The sequence below is a fragment of the Nomascus leucogenys genome, chromosome X, assembly GCF_006542625.1.
Source record: "Nomascus leucogenys isolate Asia chromosome X, Asia_NLE_v1, whole genome shotgun sequence".
Lineage (NCBI taxonomy): Eukaryota > Metazoa > Chordata > Mammalia > Primates > Hylobatidae > Nomascus > Nomascus leucogenys.
Window position 1 is genome coordinate 105,687,959 of NC_044406.1, and position 17,328 is coordinate 105,705,286.

Here is a 17,328-nt window from a genome sequence, read left to right on the forward strand (position 1 = left end):
ATGTTATGTGAGGCCAGAAGACCCACTGTAGGATTCTCTTGTACAGAAGGACTCAGGGAACATCCAGTTCACCCAGGCCATAAGGAATGTGCTGGAGAGAGGGATGCCAGCATCACCAGTAAATTCAATGTGGCTCTCCTCTGCAGCCCAGAGTGGATGGTAGGAGGGGCAATCACAGAGCTGGGCTCATAACTAGCAATGGGGATGATGGGGCCTCTTCCATCCTGGAAGGGCCAGCAATTCATTCTCACAGGATGGACATTCTTTCTGAATATGGTTTTGCCTTTCCTGCCCACAGAACCTCATCCAGCACCACCATCCAGGGGCTTAAGGAGTGCCTGATCCACACCATGGAATCCAACACAGCACAGCATCCAAACAGGGAATTTATTTCATAGCAAAGGAAGTTTGGGAGTGTGCCTGTGACCATAGGATCCCCTAGGCATGCAACATTCCACACCATTCATGAGTAGCTGGCCTGACAGAGTGATGGAATGGCAAGGAGCAGCTGAAGCACCAGCTCAGAAGCAACACTCTGCAAAGATGGGGTAGCATCCTCCAGGATGCAGTGTAAGCACTAAATTAGAGACCTCTGTACGGCACCATCTCGCCAAGAGGAAAAATACATGGGTGCAGGAACCAAGGGGTGAAAGCAGGAGTACCATCATTCTCAATAACCTACTAGTAGCAAGACATTGTGCTTTCAGTCTCCACGACCTGGGGCTCTACAGTGTAAGAGGTGGGCACACTCTTGCCAGGGGCGTAGCAGGAGTCCCATTGAACTATACGCTACAGCTGCCACCAGAGCATTTTGGAGGTCAGAGACATGGGAAGCAAAAATTAGAAATACTCTGTTATAAGGTGCCTGCACTACTCATGAAGCAATATAGTGTTAGTTGAAGGTTGACTTACATTAGTTAAAAATGTACGTTATAGGCTGGGCATGGTGGCTCATGTCTGTAATCCTGACACTTTGGGAAGCTGAGGCAGGAGGATAGCTTGAGCTCAGGGGTTTGAGACCAGCCTGAACAACATGGTGAAAACTTGTCTCTACAAAAAAATACAAAAATTAGCCAGGCAGCATGGCACGCATCTGTAGTCCTGGCTACTGGTGGGGCTGAGGTAGGAGGATCACTTGAGTCCAGGAGGTCGAGGCTGCAGTGAGCCGAGATCGAGCCACTGCACTCCAGCCTGGGTGGCAAAGTGAGACCCGGTCTCAAAAATAAATTAATTAATTAAAATGTATATTATAAACTCTAGGGCAACCATTGCAACTGATACATTAGAAGAGGAGATAAAATGAAATCATATGAAAAGCTCAATTTAAACCAGGGAAGGCAGAAAAAGATGATAGTGAAAAAACAAAAAACAAGAGCAATAAATAGAAAACAGTTATAAAAATGGACACAAATACACACTTAGAAGAAATAAGACCTAGTTTTCAATCATCAGTAGAGTGACTAAAGTTAACGTGAATCAATTGTACATTCCAAAATACCTAGAAGAGGCTGGGCGTGGTGGCTCACACCTGTAATCCCGGCACTTTGGTAGGCCGAGGCAGGTGGATCACCTGAGGTCAGGAGTTCAAGACCAGCCTGACCAATATGGTGAAACCCCATCTCTACTAAAAGTACAAAAATTAGCCAGGCATGGTGGCATGCGCCTGTAGTCCCAGCTACTCGGGAGGCTGAGACAGGAGAATTGCTTGAACCTGGGAGGCAGAGGTTGCAGTGAGCTGAGATCATGCCACTGCACTCCAGCCTGGATGACAGAGCAAGACTCTGTCTCAAAAAAGTAAAACAAAACAAAACAAAATAGCTAGAGGAGAATAATTCAAATGTTCCTAGTTAAAAGAAAAGATTTATGTTTAAGATGATGGATATTCCAATTACCCTGATCCGATTATGTAAATGCATCAAATTATCACATGTATCCCAAAAGTATGTACATCTAATATGTATCAATTTAAATAAATAAATATACAAAAGAAAATAGTTATATAGATGGTAGATATTAGTCTGACTATATCAAAGTCACTTTAAATGTGAATGGTCTAAATGCACCAATTAAAAGACAGAGATTGTCATAGTGGTTAAGAAAATAAGATCCAATTACACATTGTTTATAAGAAATCCACTTTTAATATAAAGACATAGACATATTAAAAGTCAAAGGTATGGTGGCTCACACCTGTAATCCCAGCACTTTGAGAGCCTGAGGCGGGAGGATTGCTTGAGCCCAGGAGTTTGAGACCAGCCTGGGCAACAGAGTGAGACCCCATCTCTACAAAAAAATTAAAAATAAAGTAAAAAGATAGCCACAGATATACTAAAACAAAACAAAAAAACAAAAAAACACTAACCAAAAGAAAGTTGAGGTAGTTATATTTCTATCAGATAAAGCAGGTTTCATAACAAGGAATGTCATCAAGAATAAAATGGGGATCATTCTGCGACCGGCACTCCACAGGTCAGGTGGCTGCACAGTAGTGGCAGAGGTGACCATAGCCACATAATGTCCATAGTTCGTTCATCCGTCCATGCCAAATGGATTGTGGGGAAAGTGACTGGGACAAAAATGCAAAAGACTGCTAAAGTGAGAGTGACCAGGCTTGTTCTGGATCCCCATTTATTAAAGTATTATAATAAGCGAAAAACCTACTTTGCTCACAATGCCCTTCAGCAGTGCACAATTGGGGATATCATGCTTCTCAAAGCTTTACCTGTTCCACGAACAAAGCATGTGAAACATGAACTGGCTGAGATTGTTTTCAAAGTTGGAAAACTCATAGATCCAGTGACAGGAAAACCCTGTGCAGGAACTACCTATCTGGAGAGTCCATTGAGTTCGGAAACCACCCAGCTAAGCAAAAATCTGGAAGAACTCAGTATCTCTTCAGCACAGTGAAGGAGGAATGGAAAAAGAAGCCAAAGGGAAAGATTTACATGTTTATTTTATGGACAAAGAAATTTTTCTAAGTTTCATCACAAACTGTGTCCAAGTTCTCTTGTGGTATTTATGAAATAGCTAAAAGCAAATGAAGTAAAGGGCATATTATGGTTTTTCACAAAGGTTTTTATGGTCATGCTTCAAATTTTCTTTTCAGTGAACATACTTTCATGTTACACTAAGTGTGTCTAGCGGTCTGTTGCATTTTGTAAGCTCACTGTTTTAGAAGGTTTTCTTTTCATTTTTTGAGACAGGGTCTCGCTTTGTCGTCCAGGCTGGAGTGCAGTGGTACAATCTTGGCTCACTGCAGCCTCGACTTCCCTGGCTCCAGCAATCTTTCCACCCCAGCCTTCTGAGTAGCTGGGAGCACAGCAGCGTGCCACTACACCTGGCTAATTTTTTGTAAATTTTGTAGAGACAGGTTCTCCCTATATTGCCTACGCTGTTCTTGAACTCTTGGGAGTGAAATGCTCACATTGGCCTCCCAAAGTGCTGGGATTACAGGCCTGAGCCATTGTGCCCAGCCAATTTTCTTTTTTTCATTCAAAAGAATCTTGAATTTATCTTAGAACCTTTATTTTGAGGGAAGAAAGCCTTTGAATATAAACAAATAAGGCCACATTAAGTGAATCTTTTTGGATGCTATATATTCAAAATAAATATTTTATTTTTCTGACTTCACCAGTTCCAAAGGGAAATAATCAACATGCTTATGGTCAGAATTTTTTGATCAAGCTGTATTAATAAGAATGTTGACGTGTGGAAAATAAAAGTTTACAATTCTGAAAAAAAAATAAAATAAAAAGGGGTATTATGGGGGTCAAGTCTCAAGAAAACAAGACAATCTTAAAACGTGTATGCCCTAACAACAAAGCATCAAAATAAATGAGACAAAAACTGATAGAACTGTAAGAATAACTAGACACATCTACTATTATCATTGGAGATTTCAACACCCCTCTGTCAGCAATGGCTAGATTAAGCAGGCAGAAAATCAGTGCAAATATAGAATGGATTGTGGAGAAGGAAGAAAATGAAACCTAGTGGCAGCCCTGAGACCAACTGCAGCAAGATGAGCTATAGTTCTTCCCACTAACCTCCTCTTCTAAGTCTTCCCTCAGGAAGAGAGGTTCACAGGAACTCTGAAGTTAATCCAGGCAATACAAAGCGTGGACTGTGGCAAGCATGGAGCTGCATAGCTCAGAGTTCCCATCAAGAAAGACTTTGCCATGGAACTATGAGGAGTGAAGTTAGCTTACAGCCTCAGGTTGCAGGACCTTCCAAGACTGGCTGCAGTATTCTTGACAAAACCATGCTTTCCCTGGGCAGCCTCCAGTCAATAACTAAGCAAGGTGGCAGTTCTAGGGCCTGGCCACTTCTGCCCAATGTGAGACTCTTTTAAGAGGCAGTCTTTCCTCCAGAACTCCCCACTGGGTTGAGACCAAGACTTTGTCATATTTGCCTTAAAGTCTAAAACAACTCTGCCCAATTCTGTTTCCACCCCTTATCCTTTCACATGTGTCAGATATGCATTGTAGTTTGAATGCCTTTCCTGCCCAATCTTGTTCTCTGCCCTTTTATCTTTCACAGGTATTAGCCACAATCAACATCCCGCGTTCCTAACTCCATATTAGCATCTGCTTCCTAGAGGACCCAAATAGACACAATTAGCCACACACCACTGCCATCCACTTTGGGGAAATTCTTCAGAATACACTTAATCAAGCATTTCAAGAGTCTCTTCATTATGATCAAAATGTTTTCAGCAAGTTCTTCAGTTTAATTCATAACTAGGAAAATCAGATAATGAAAACCATTTAATACCACAGCCTCACAATCTCCATCAAGGCATGTGTGCTGCCAGTTGCAGTGGCTCACACCTGTAATCCCAGCACTTTGGGAGGCCGAGGCAGGCAGATCATGAGGTCAGGAGATCGAGATCATCCTTGCTAACACGGTGAAATCCCGTCTCTACTAAAAATACAAAAAATTAGCCGGGCGTGGTGGTGCGTGCCTGTAGTCCCAGCTACTCGGAAGGCTGAGGCAGGAGAATGGCGTGAACCCGGGAGGTGGAGGTTGCAGTGAGCCGAGATTGTGCCACTGCACTCCAGCCTGGGGGACAGAGTGTGACACTCCGTCTCAAAAAAAAAAAAAAAAAAAAAAAAAAGCATGTGTGCTGCAGCTACAGTTTTTACAATCATTGCATTCAGTTTATCTGGAAGGATAGAACACTGATGAAGCTTGTCATACAAGCATACATTTGGGCTGCGTAAAGTTAATCTTAATCATGCTTATGATCATTCAGATTAAGGGTTTTTGTTCCAGAAAGATACAAGATTTTTCTTGAAACTCAGTCAAGTGATGAATTTTCCTTAGGGAAGTCAGTGACTTCCTTGAGCAAAAGTAGTTATTTATGGTCATTACCCTAACCTCATAACAAAGCTGGAAAAGAAAAAACCTTTAACATAACTGGCAAGCATTAAGTGCTTCTCATAATCTTCACGTGTAGCTCAGGTAGAGAGGGCTTTCTTGTGGTCAACAGTGTGTAGATGTGTTAGTGCTATTGTTTCGATGTTTGTTCCCCCAAAACTCATGTGGAAATTTGATCCCCAGTGTTGGAGATGGGGCCTATTAGGAGATGTTTGGGTAATGGGGCAAATCCCTCATGAATAGATTAATGCTCTAGGGAGGGAAGTGGTGAGTGAGTTCTCACTCTATTACTTCCCACGAGAGCTGGTTGTTAAAAAGAGCCTGGTACCTCCCCCTTCTCTCCCTTGCTTCCTCTCTCGCCATGTGATCTCTGCATACACTGGCTCCCCTTTGCCTTCTGCCATGAGTGGAAGCACCCTGAGGCTTTTACCAAGATGCCCAACATTCCAGCCCATGGAACCATGAGCCAAACAAACCTCTTTTCTTTATTAGCTCAGATGTTTCTTTTTCTTTCTTTCCTGTCTTTCTTTCTTTTTTTTTTTTTTTCAGACAGTCTCACTCTGTCACCCAGGCTGGAGTACAGTGGCATAATCTCAACTCACTGCAACCACTGCCTCCCAGACTCAAGCGATTCTTGTGCCTCAGTCTCCCGAGTAGCTGAAACTACAAGTGTGCACTACCACATCCAGCCAATTTTTTGTATTTTTAGTAGAGACGGGGTTTTGCCACGTTGGCCAGGCTGGTCTTTTTGTTTGTTTTTGTTTTTGTTTTTGTTTTTGAGACAGAGTCTGGCTCTGTCACCCAGGCTGGAGTGCAGTGGCACGATCTTGGCTCACTACAGCCTCTGCCTCCTGGGCTCAGGTGATTCTCGTGCCTCAGACTCCCAAGTAGCTGGGACTACAGGCACACGCCACCATACCTGGCTAATTTTTTGTATTTTTAGTAGAGATGGAGTTTCACTATGTTGGCCAGACTGGTCTCAAACTCCTGGCCTCAAGTGATCTGTCCGCCTTGGCCTCCCAAAGTTCTGGGATTACAGGCATGAGCCACTGCACCCAGCCAGATATTTCTGTATACTGACACAAACAGACTGAGACAGTCAGGTAGACTAGAATCTGCTGTGGTAACAAAGAAACCCTGAAATTTCAGTGGCTTAACCAAAGGTTGATTTTTTACTCACACAAAGTCCCATGAGATGGTTCCTGTATGAGCAACTCTCCAGGGTGGTTTTCCTCTGAGGGGTAAACCCAAGGATACAGGTTCCTTGCATCGTGTTCCACCATTTCAGAGTCCTTTGCTTTCTGCTGTACAAGAGCAAAGAGATTTATTAATAGCATGAAAAATCATGAAGGGTATTACATGGTTTAGGCCTAGAAGTGGCAGTTATCAATCCTACACATGTTACCTTGCCAAAACAAAACCACATGGTCCCATTTAGACAAAAAGAAAGCTTGGAAATGTAAGGGAGCATGTGGATATTGGTAGATAGTCTCTGGCATAATAGACTTTGCTTTTGATATAACAGCTTGAAAACATGAAACAAGCTCTAAAGTTGGATTTACCTAAGCTTTTGCACTCTTTATAGTTTATCCTGACACATCACCTTTAGTCTAAGTTATTCACGTAAAGTCATCAATAAGCTTAAATTTATTCTCTATCTCAATTAATTACATCACCATCCACCCATTTGCTCAAGTGCAAAACTTAAAATTTATCCGTGTTTCTGCTACATAGAAACTGGATAAAAGAGCCGGGCACGGTGGCTCATGCCTGTAATCCCACTACTTTGGGAGGCCAAGGCGGGCAGATCACCTGAGGTCAGGAGTTCCAGACTAGTCTGGCCAACATGGTAAAACCCTGTCTCTACGAAAAATACAAAAATTAGCTGGGCATGGTGGCGGATCCCTGTAATCCCAGCGACTCGGGAGGCTGAGACAGGAGAATCGCTTGAACCCAGGAGGCAGAGGTTGCAGTGAGCCAAGATCCTACCAGTACACTCCAGCCTGGGCAACAGGAGCAAAACTCCATCTCAAAAAAAAAAAGAAACTGGATAGAAGAAAGCCAAAGAGCCCTGTGCAGGAGTGATCCCAGAGCAGCTTCTATGAATATTACAATTCCACTTGGTAGGAATTCCTAAAGTGAAGATGGATTGGTAGAATTACCTGTGAAGATATGCTCACAATGTCAGGTTCATTTAAAAAAAGAAAATAAAATAGAACGACCTATGAAGAGTATTTCAATATTTCCCTTTGCTCTAAGGCTGTGTTTTATACTAACTTCTTATTGCAGTGTGATAGCCCATTAAGACTTCCCTAAAGGGAAGAGAGTTCCCTGAATATCCTATGTGAGTATTCAGATCTGCTTAACAGTTACGGTTCTCACTGTCAATTAATAAACAGACATTTTGGTTCATATATATCTGTATCTTATGAGTAGAATCATTCATTCATTCATATATTTAACAAATATTTATTGAGTGCCTAGTAGGCTACAGTTTTAAATGCCAAAAATATAGAAGTATACCAAACAGATAAAACCTCTGCCCTCATGGAGCTTACATCTTAGTAGGCTAAAGAGAGACAGATTTTGGCCCGGAATGGTGGCTCACGCCTGTAATCCCAGCACTTTGGGAGGCTGAGGTGGGCGGATCACTTGAGGTCAGGAGTTTGAGACCAGTCTGGCCAACATGGTGAAACCCCGTCTCTACTAAAAGTACAAAAAATTAGCCAGATGTGGTGGTGCATGCCTGTAATCCCAACTCCTCAGGAGGCTGAGGCAGGAGAATTGCTTGAACCCGGGAGGCAGAGGTTGCAGTGAGCCGAGATCGAGCCACTGCACTCCAGCCTGGGCAACAGAGCAGGACTCTATCAAAAAAAAAAAAAAAAAGAGAGAGAGAGAGGTTTTTTTAAGAAAAATATATAGTGTGTCAGATGGATAGTGGCAAATTCTATAGAGAACAAGAAAGCAGGGAAGGGGGACAGGATGTACCAAGGTGGGAGTTACAATTTTAAACAGAGTATTCAGGCCTCACTGGGAAGAAGACATTTGAGCACATCTCTGAAGGAGGTGAAGAAGTAGCCATTCAGATGGCTATGGAAAAGCATTCCAGGCAGAAGAGACACCAAGTGCAGAGGCCTGAGGTGGGGAGTGCCTGGTTTGTTCATGGATCAGCAGAAAGGCCAGTGTGACTGAAGTGGAGTGAACACAGGGGAGAGTAGTGGCGAGGAGTCAGAGAGATAATGTGGGGACAGTGGGGGGATGAGGGAAAGATTGCGTAGGGCCTTGCAGAGCAGTATTAGGATTTTGGATTTTACTTTGAGATGTAGAGTCAGCGGAAGGTTCCGAACAGTGAAGTGACACCATCTGACTTTCATGCTAAAAGGATCAATTGGCCGTATGTGGTGGTTCACGCCTGTAATCCCAGCACTTTGGGCCGAAGTGGGAGAATCACGAGATCAGGAGTTCGAGACCAGCCTGGCCAACATGGTGAAACCCCATCTCTACTAAAAATACAAAAAGTAGCTGGGCGTGGTGGTGGGTGCCTGTAATCCCAGATACTTGGGAGGCTGAGGCAGAATTGCTTTCAGGAGGTGGAGGTTGCAGTGAGCCAAGATCATGCTACTGCACTCCAGCCTGGGCCACAGAGCAAGACTCTGTCTTGATTAAAAAAAAAATTAAAAGGATCAATCACTCTAACTGCAGAATTGAGAATAAAGTGTAAGAGAGCAATGGTGAAGCAGAAAGACCCATTAAGAGATAATCTCAATAGTGCAGGTGAGGGATGATAGTTTTTTAAAGAGAAAAAGGGGTATCAAGCATGACTACAAGATTTTTGGCCTGAGTTACCAAAAGAATGAAGTTTCGGCCGGGTGCGGTGGCTCACGCCTGTAATCCCAGCACTTTGGGAGGCCGAGGTGGGTGGATCACCTGAGGTCAGGAGTTCAAGACCAGCCTGGTCAACATGGTGAAACCCTGTCTCTACTAATAATACAAAAATTAGTCAGGCGTGATGGTGCGCACCTGTAGTCCCAGCTACTCAGGAGGCTGAGGCACAAGAATTGCTTGAGCCCGGCGGGGCAGAGTTTGCAGTGAGCCAAGATCGCAACACTGGACTCCAGCCTGGGTGACAGAGTAAGACTATGTCTCAAAAAAAAAAAAAAAAAAAAAGAAGTTTCCATTTGCCAAGATGGGGAAGGCTAGGTAGGGACAGATTTGGTGGGGTAGATCAGGGGTCTCATTTGAGACACTTTATGATTGAGATGCATATGAAATATCTAAGTGGAGCTATTAAGGGGGCCTCTGGACATGGGAGTCCAGAGTTCAGGGGAGAAGTCCAAACTAGAGATACTGTATCTTGAATCTGTAATCTCTCTTATCTGTAGGAGATCTGTTCCAAGATCCCCGATGGATGCCTTAAAACATGGATAGTATTGAACCCAATATATACACTGTTTTTTTTTTTCACCTGATAACCAAGAGAGCCACTAAGAGACCAACAGGCAGGTATCATGGACAACTTGGGTACAATGGACAGAGGGATGATTCACATCCCAGATGGGACAAAGCAAGATTTCATCACACTACTCAGAATGGTGCATAATTTAAAACTTATGAATTGTTTATTTCTGGAATTTTCCATTTAATATTTGCAAAGTGTAGTTGACCACAGGTAACTGAAACTGAGGAACATGAAACTTCATATGACGGAATACTACAGTATATATTTGGGAGTCATCGGGACATAGATGACATTTAAACCCATGAGACTAAATGAGATCAGCATGGAAATCAGTTTAAATGGAGAAAATGCTCAAAGAGTGAGCCTAGAGCACTCGAATATTTTAAAGGTCATGGAGATGAGGAAGAACCAACAAAGGAGACCAAGAAGGAGTGACGGTAGTTATTAAGAGTCAGCCTTCTGAGCCTGCTTGCTGCAGGGTATCCTGATAAAGCTGAATTTCTGGATCTGCAGAGCTAAGAAATCAACAGCAGGGACCCTCACCAAGGTACTGCTGTCTGGTGAAGTCTAGCTAAGTAGTCAGTCAGCGTTTTCCTTTGACATCTTTTAAATACAACAAAATCTCATGCAAATTATATGCAAAAACAACAGGATGGCAATATTGTGGTAGATATGGCTAGTCTCTTGTTTAGGGACAGACATTAAATGCTAGAGCCATGCATGCCACACTGGCAGGAGGAGCTCCACCCTGTGACCCTCCAACCAGGCCCTCAGGCCAACCTTGGAGAACACCCAGCAGAGACACTGAAAACCACTCCCAGTGAGGCAGGAGAATAGGGACTGGAGTTAAGGACCCTAAGGCCATTTCACGCTGACTTCCTGGAACTAAATTGAAAGGAAAACCCTAACTTTCCATGCCTAAGTAACAAAAGGACCAGAGACTACTCCCTTTCCAAACCCCCACCTTTTCTGGATGGCAGATGGGAAATTGAAAGTACCTCTCATTGGTTGCAAAAAGCAAAGGAGTCTAACTTTGCAAAGGAGTGTAACTTTGTAACTTCACTTTAGCCTCTGATTGGTTGCACCAATCAGATGTTTGCATAGGAGTGTGACCTTTGTAACTTCACTTCAGCCTCTGATTGTGGGGCACCACTTCATTTACATGGGGTGAACACCAAGTGGCCAATGGGAACTCACTAGGGGTTATTTGGACCCAGGAAGATTCTGTATCCCGGGATCTTGAGCCGCTGCTCTGCCGCTCCCACACAGTGGAGTGCACTTTCATTTTCAATAAATCCCTGCTTTCATTCTTTCGTGGCTTCATTCTTTCCTTGCTTTGCTGTGCATTTTGTCCAATTATTTGTTCAAAACTTCAAGAATCTGGACAGCTTGCAGTCAAGACCTTCTACCAGCCGGGCGTGGTGGCTCACGCTTGTAATCCCAGCACTTTGGGAGGCCAAGGCGAGCGGATCACGAGGTCAGGAGATCGAGACCACGGTGAAACCCCATCTCTACTAAAAATACAAAAAAATTAGCCGGGCGTGGTGGCGGGCGCCTGTAGTCCCAGCTACTCGGAGAGGCTGAGGCAGGAGAATGGCGTGAACCCGGGAGGCGGAGCTTGCAGTGAGCCGAGATCGCGCCACTGCACTCCAGCCTGGGCGACAGAGCGAGACTCCGTCTCAAAAAAAAAAAAAAGACCTTCTACCGATAACACCAGTGCCCCAATAGCAAAAGGCTACTGGCTCACTGCACCCCCTTTCATTGATGCTGCCAATACCAACTGACCTAGAAGTAAAAGAACACTTTACACTCCAACAGCTGGACCTTATCAGCAGGTTAGGTTAAGAGAGATTTAAGTTAAGGTTAGCACTCCAAGTCTATGATGGGTTAAATCCCAAAGCCTCAAATCTCTCAAGATATTCTTCCCCCATCCCTGCTGTAATTGAAACCTTGGCTGTCTGCTGACCCTTTTCAAGTGCGAGCTGTTTATTTTCTCATCCCCCCCACAGCTAAATGCCTCAGGGAGTGCCAGGAGGTGGAGCTTGAGCTCTCCTTGCTCCCCAAGACCACTTTCTGATCTTTATTCCTCCTCCCTCCTGAGAAATCTCTAGCTCTTCCTTGGCTCATGCTATCCACTTGTATCATCCTCTCCCATTCCTGGTGGCAGTCTTCTATCACCTTCCCAGTCACTACCCTCATTTGTGAAGAATTTAGTTCTGTACTCACAGTCTCTCTGTCCTCTTTGTCCCAACTTCCCCTGTCATTCTCAGTGATTTCAACATTCACGTGGCCAATAACCCAGCATGCACACCTCATGTTTCCTTGATCTGCCCATTGCAAATAACTACTGCCATTTTGGGACATACTTCACAACCCAGAGCAGCAAGATGGGGCCTTGTATCCTGAAGGTTCATATACTTCAATGCATTTTTTTCATTGCTACACCAGCACATGGTTTATAAAAGTTGACAACTCTTTAGAACAGGAAATAGGTAAAAGTGTGTATTGTTTTTATTGGAAGTTGGGCCTGTGCTTCATTCTTTCTGTTTTGTTTTCTGTTAAACTCACCGTGGGTCAGTGATTACAAATGGGATTTTATTTTATTTTTATTTTTTAGAGATGAGGTCTTGCTCTGTCACTCAGGTTGGAGAGCATAGCTCACTAGGGCCTCGAACTCCTGGGATCAAGGGAGTCTCCCGCCTCAGCCTCCACAATAGCTAGGACTACAGGTGCACACTACCACACTCAGCAAATTTTTAAAATTTTTTGTAAAGACGACATCTCACTATGTGGCCCAGGCTGGTCTCAAATTCCTGGCCTCAAGTGATCCTCCCTCTTTGGCCTCCCAAAGTGCTGGGATCATAGGCTGAGTCACCATGCCCAGCCTATAAATAGGATTTTTAAATGTCACAGTAGATGAAGATAAACCCCTAACGATCCAAAGATACATATGCACAAGGTCATTCATCACAACATTGCTTAAAATTGCAAAATATTGGGAATAATATAAATGTCCATACATAGGTTTATAGTTGAATAAGCTATGGTACATCCATACAATAGAATACTATGTGGCTGTAAAAAAAAAAAAAAGTGAGAAAAGTCTCTACAAACTGAAGTGGAGTGACTTCTAAAATAAAGTTACAGTGAAAAAGCAAAGTGCCAAAGATATGTCTATAGAATGCTACCTTTTAGGTAGTAAATAAAAGGAAGCATTTTCATACAAACACTTGTACATGAATGTTCACAGCAGCATTATTCATAATAGCCAAAAACCAGAATCAGACCATCAACGGATGAAGGGATGCTATCATTTGAATGTGTCCCCTCCAAAATAAAGGTGTTGCCAATGTGATGGCATCAAGAGGTGGTGCCTTTAACAGGTGATTAAGCCATTAGGGCTTCTCCTTCATTAAAGGGACTAAGGCCCTTATAAAAGAGGCTTCATGTAGCATTTGGTTAGTTCGCTATTCCACCTTTCGCCATGGGGTGGTGCAGCAAGAAGGACTCACCATAGCAGATGCCAGCACCTTGGTTATGGACTTTCCAGCCTCCAGATCTGTAAGCAATAAATTTTTGTTCTTTATAAATTACCCAGTCTTGGCCGGGCACGGTGGCTCATGCCTATAATCCCAGCACTTTGGGAGGCCGAGGCGGGTGGATCACGAGGTCAGGGGTTCGAGACCAGCCTGACCAACATGGTAAAAACCCCGTCTCTACTAAAAATACAAAAAAATTTGCTGGGCGTGGTGGTGGGCACCTGTAATCTCAGCTACTCAGGAGGCTGAGGCAGGAGAATTGCTTGAACCCTGGAGGTGGAGGTTGCAGTGAGCCAAGATCGCACCACTGCACTCCAGCCTGGGCGACAGAGCAAGACTCTGTCTCAAAAATAAATAAATAAATAAATAAATAAATAAATAAATTACCTAGTCTCAGGTATTTTGTTGTAGCAGCACAAACTAAAACAATGGATAAACAAATTGTGGTACATCCATACTATGGAATACTACCCAGCAATCAAAAGGAAGAAACTATTGATGAACACAACATAGATAAATCTCAAAGGTATTGTGCTGAGTGGAAGAAGCCAGTCTCAAAAGGTTACATGCTATATGCTTCCATTTATATGACATTCTCAGAAGGCAACACGATAGAGATAGAGAACAAATCTGTGGTTGCCCAGGTGGGGGTTGGGGAGGCCTTGACTACAAAAGGGCAGCACATGAGAAGTTGGGAACAGCTCTGGATCCTTATTGTGGTAGTGGTCACACCAGTCTATACATGTGCTCAAATTCCTAGGACTCTACACCAAAACATGATGTGATTATGCTGCATATCAATTACAAAAAGTATAGTGGTGGAATTTGTGGTAAAAATGTTATGACTTTAATTGTAGGTCTTCAGATAGTTATTAGAGATGTATCACTCCAACACTTGGACCATCTACTGGTATAAAAAAAAATACTGGCCAGGCACGGTGGCTCACACCTGTAATCCCAGCACTTTGGGAGGCTGAGGTGGGCAGATCACCTGAGGTCAGGAGTTCGAGACCAGCCTGACCAACATGGAGAAATCCCATCTCACTAAAAAAAAAAAATTATCCAGGTGTGGTGGTGCATGCCTGTAATCCCAGCTACTCAGGAGGCTGAGGCAGGAGAATAGCTTGAACCCAGGAGGCAGAGGTCGCAGTGAGTCAAGATCGCACCACTGCACTCCAGCCTGGGCAACAAGAGCGAAACTCCGTCTCAAAAAAAAAAAATACCAGCAGTGCCAGGCACAGTGGCTCATGCCTGTAATCCCAACATTTTGGGAGGCCAAGGCAGGAGGAAGATTGCTTGAGCCCAGGAGTTCAAGACCAGCCTGGGCAATACAGTGAGACCTCATCTCTATGAAAAAATTTTGAAAATTAGCTGGGCGTGGTGGTATATGCCTGTAGCCCTAGCTACTGCAGAGGCTGAGGTGGGGGTATCACTTAAACCCAGGAGTTGGAGATTGCAGTGAGTTACGATCATGCCACTGCACTCCCGCCTGGGTGACAGAGCGAGACCCTGTCTCTGAAAACAAAAACAAAAAAACAAAAGCAAAAACAAAACAGCAGCAAAGAAACTAAAAGTATCATGCAACTCCCATGAAAAATAACTGAAATTGGGATTACCATGACCTGGTGTATTGGTCCATTTTCACACTACTGATAAAGACATACCTGAGATGGGGCAACTTAGAAAAGAAAGAGGTTTAGTAGACTTACAATTCCATGTGGCTGGGGAGGCCTCACGATCATGTCGGAAGGCAAGGAGGAGCAAGTCACTTCTTACATGGATGGCAGCAGGCAAAGAGAGAGCTTGTGCAGGGAAACTCCCATTTTTAAAACCATCAGATCTCGTGAGACTTATCCACTATCACAAGAACAGCACAGGAAAGAGCCACTCCCATGACTGAATTACATTCTAGTGGGTTCCTCCCACAACATGAGAGAATTGTCGGAGTTACAATTCAAGATGAGATTTGGGTGGAAACACAGCCAAACCATATCACCTGGTAATGAGAGAAAATTAAACTCCATTATGTGACATATGTATCCTTTGCACAGTTCCTGATATAGAGTAAGTATTCAATAAACATTTGCAGGATGAATAAATGAATAAATGAGTGAATGAGTGAGCGAGTAAATGAAAAGGCTCATATATTTTGATACAAAATCTTCCTGCTTCAAATGTCATCAAAAATTTTGAAGCAGAATGGAAGGACATTTCATCATTACCTAAAGCTAAACACAACAGGCCAAAGGCAAAAGCTGTGGAAACCACATTTTATAAGGTTGTACTGAATTGCAAAGGTTAGGCCTACTGAATTCATTTTTCACACACTTACCAAAACTGCTGCCAAAGACATAGTGAAAATGATGACTGGGAACAAAGCAAGTGTATTTGTCAAATATCACAGTTCTTTTTAAAATTACAGATGTGGCTGGAAACTTAAAATAGCAAATATCCAACTTCTGAGGAGGTTGATATTATTTGCTGCAAATTGATGAGTCTACTGATCTTATGAATTTAGCTAATATTTTGGTATTTATCATATTTAACTTAAGCCATTTCATGAAGACATCATGTTCTGCCAATCTTTTGCAACTTGTACAACTGAAGAAGAGATTTCCTTCCCTTCCTTCCTTCCTTCCTTCCTTCCTTCCTTCCCTCCCTCCTTCCTTCTTTTCATCTAACTAATGATTGCTGGGCACCAATGTGCCAGCCACCATTGCAGGTAACAAGGACACTGCTGTGAACAAGAGACAAGATCCCTTCCCTCATGGATCTTACATTCTGGTAGGTGGAAACAGACAATAAAATGACAGGAAAGAAAAACAGCAGACAAGGATAAATGCTATACAGAGAATTGAAATGGGGCAATGTGGTAGAGTGAATGAGGGCCCTGTAGATTGGACAGTCAGGCAAAGCCCTCTGAGAGGAGGTAACATTTAAGTTGAGCTCTGAACAACAAAAAGAAATCAACTCTGCAAACTGGGGAAAGAACATTCCAATCAGAGGAAGCAGCTACAGCAGTGGTTTTCAACAAGAATAGCACCACCTCCTAGTAAGCATTTTGGAAATTTGCAGGGAAGAGTACCACAGCGATTGGGGTATTCTGCTGGCATTTGCTGGAGAAAGGCCAGGGAAGCTGCACATCAGTAATACGCAAGACAGTCCTGCATCCTTCATGGCTCTCAAAGATCCCATCAGACATTCATGCAGGTGGAGAACCTGTTTACAATTATCTGTGTCGAGAACTTAACTTTGCTTTACTCCTAAAGACAAAACATTTTTTGCACAGTATTTTTGTACATGGCATTTTCCAGGATCACAAGTACCATGTAAATAGAAGGAAGGTTGTATCTTGTTTGTTTCTTTCAGAACTTCATCAAGAGTTGCTTAACATTAAAAAAAAAAAAAGTTGCCGGCCGGGTGCAGCGGCTCATGCCAGCACTTTGGAAGGCCAAGGCAGGCGGATCACCTGAGGTCAGGAGTTCAAGACCAGCCTGGCCAACATGGTGAAAATCCATCTCTACTAAAAATACAAAAATTAGCCATTTGCCGGGTATGGTGGTGGGCGCCTGTAACCCCAGCTACTCAGGAGGCTGAGGCAGGAGAATCGCTGGAACTCAGAAGGCAGAGGTTGCAGTAAACCGAGATCGCACCACTGCACTCCAGCCTGCACAACAGAGTGAGACTCCATCTAAAAAAAAAAAAAACACACACACACACACACAAAACACACCAGGAGAAAAAGGCAAACAGTATAAAAAGGCACACAGGCTTGGGTGCGGTGGCTCACGCCTGTAATCCTGGCACCTTGGGAGGCCAAAGATCACTTGAGGTCAGTAGTTTGAGACCAGGCTGGCCAACATGGTGAAATTCCGTCTCTACTAAAAATACAAAAATTAGGGCCGGGCGCGGTGGCTCATGCCTGTAATCCCAGCACTTTGGGAGGCCAAG

At 43.5% G+C, this 17,328-nt stretch overlaps 1 pseudogene; it reads left to right on the forward strand.

Moving 5' to 3' along the window:
• The first annotated feature begins 2,501 nt into the window (after positions 1-2,501).
• Positions 2,502-2,907, forward strand: LOC100597081 (annotated as a pseudogene).
• The last annotated feature ends 14,421 nt before the right edge of the window (positions 2,908-17,328 follow it).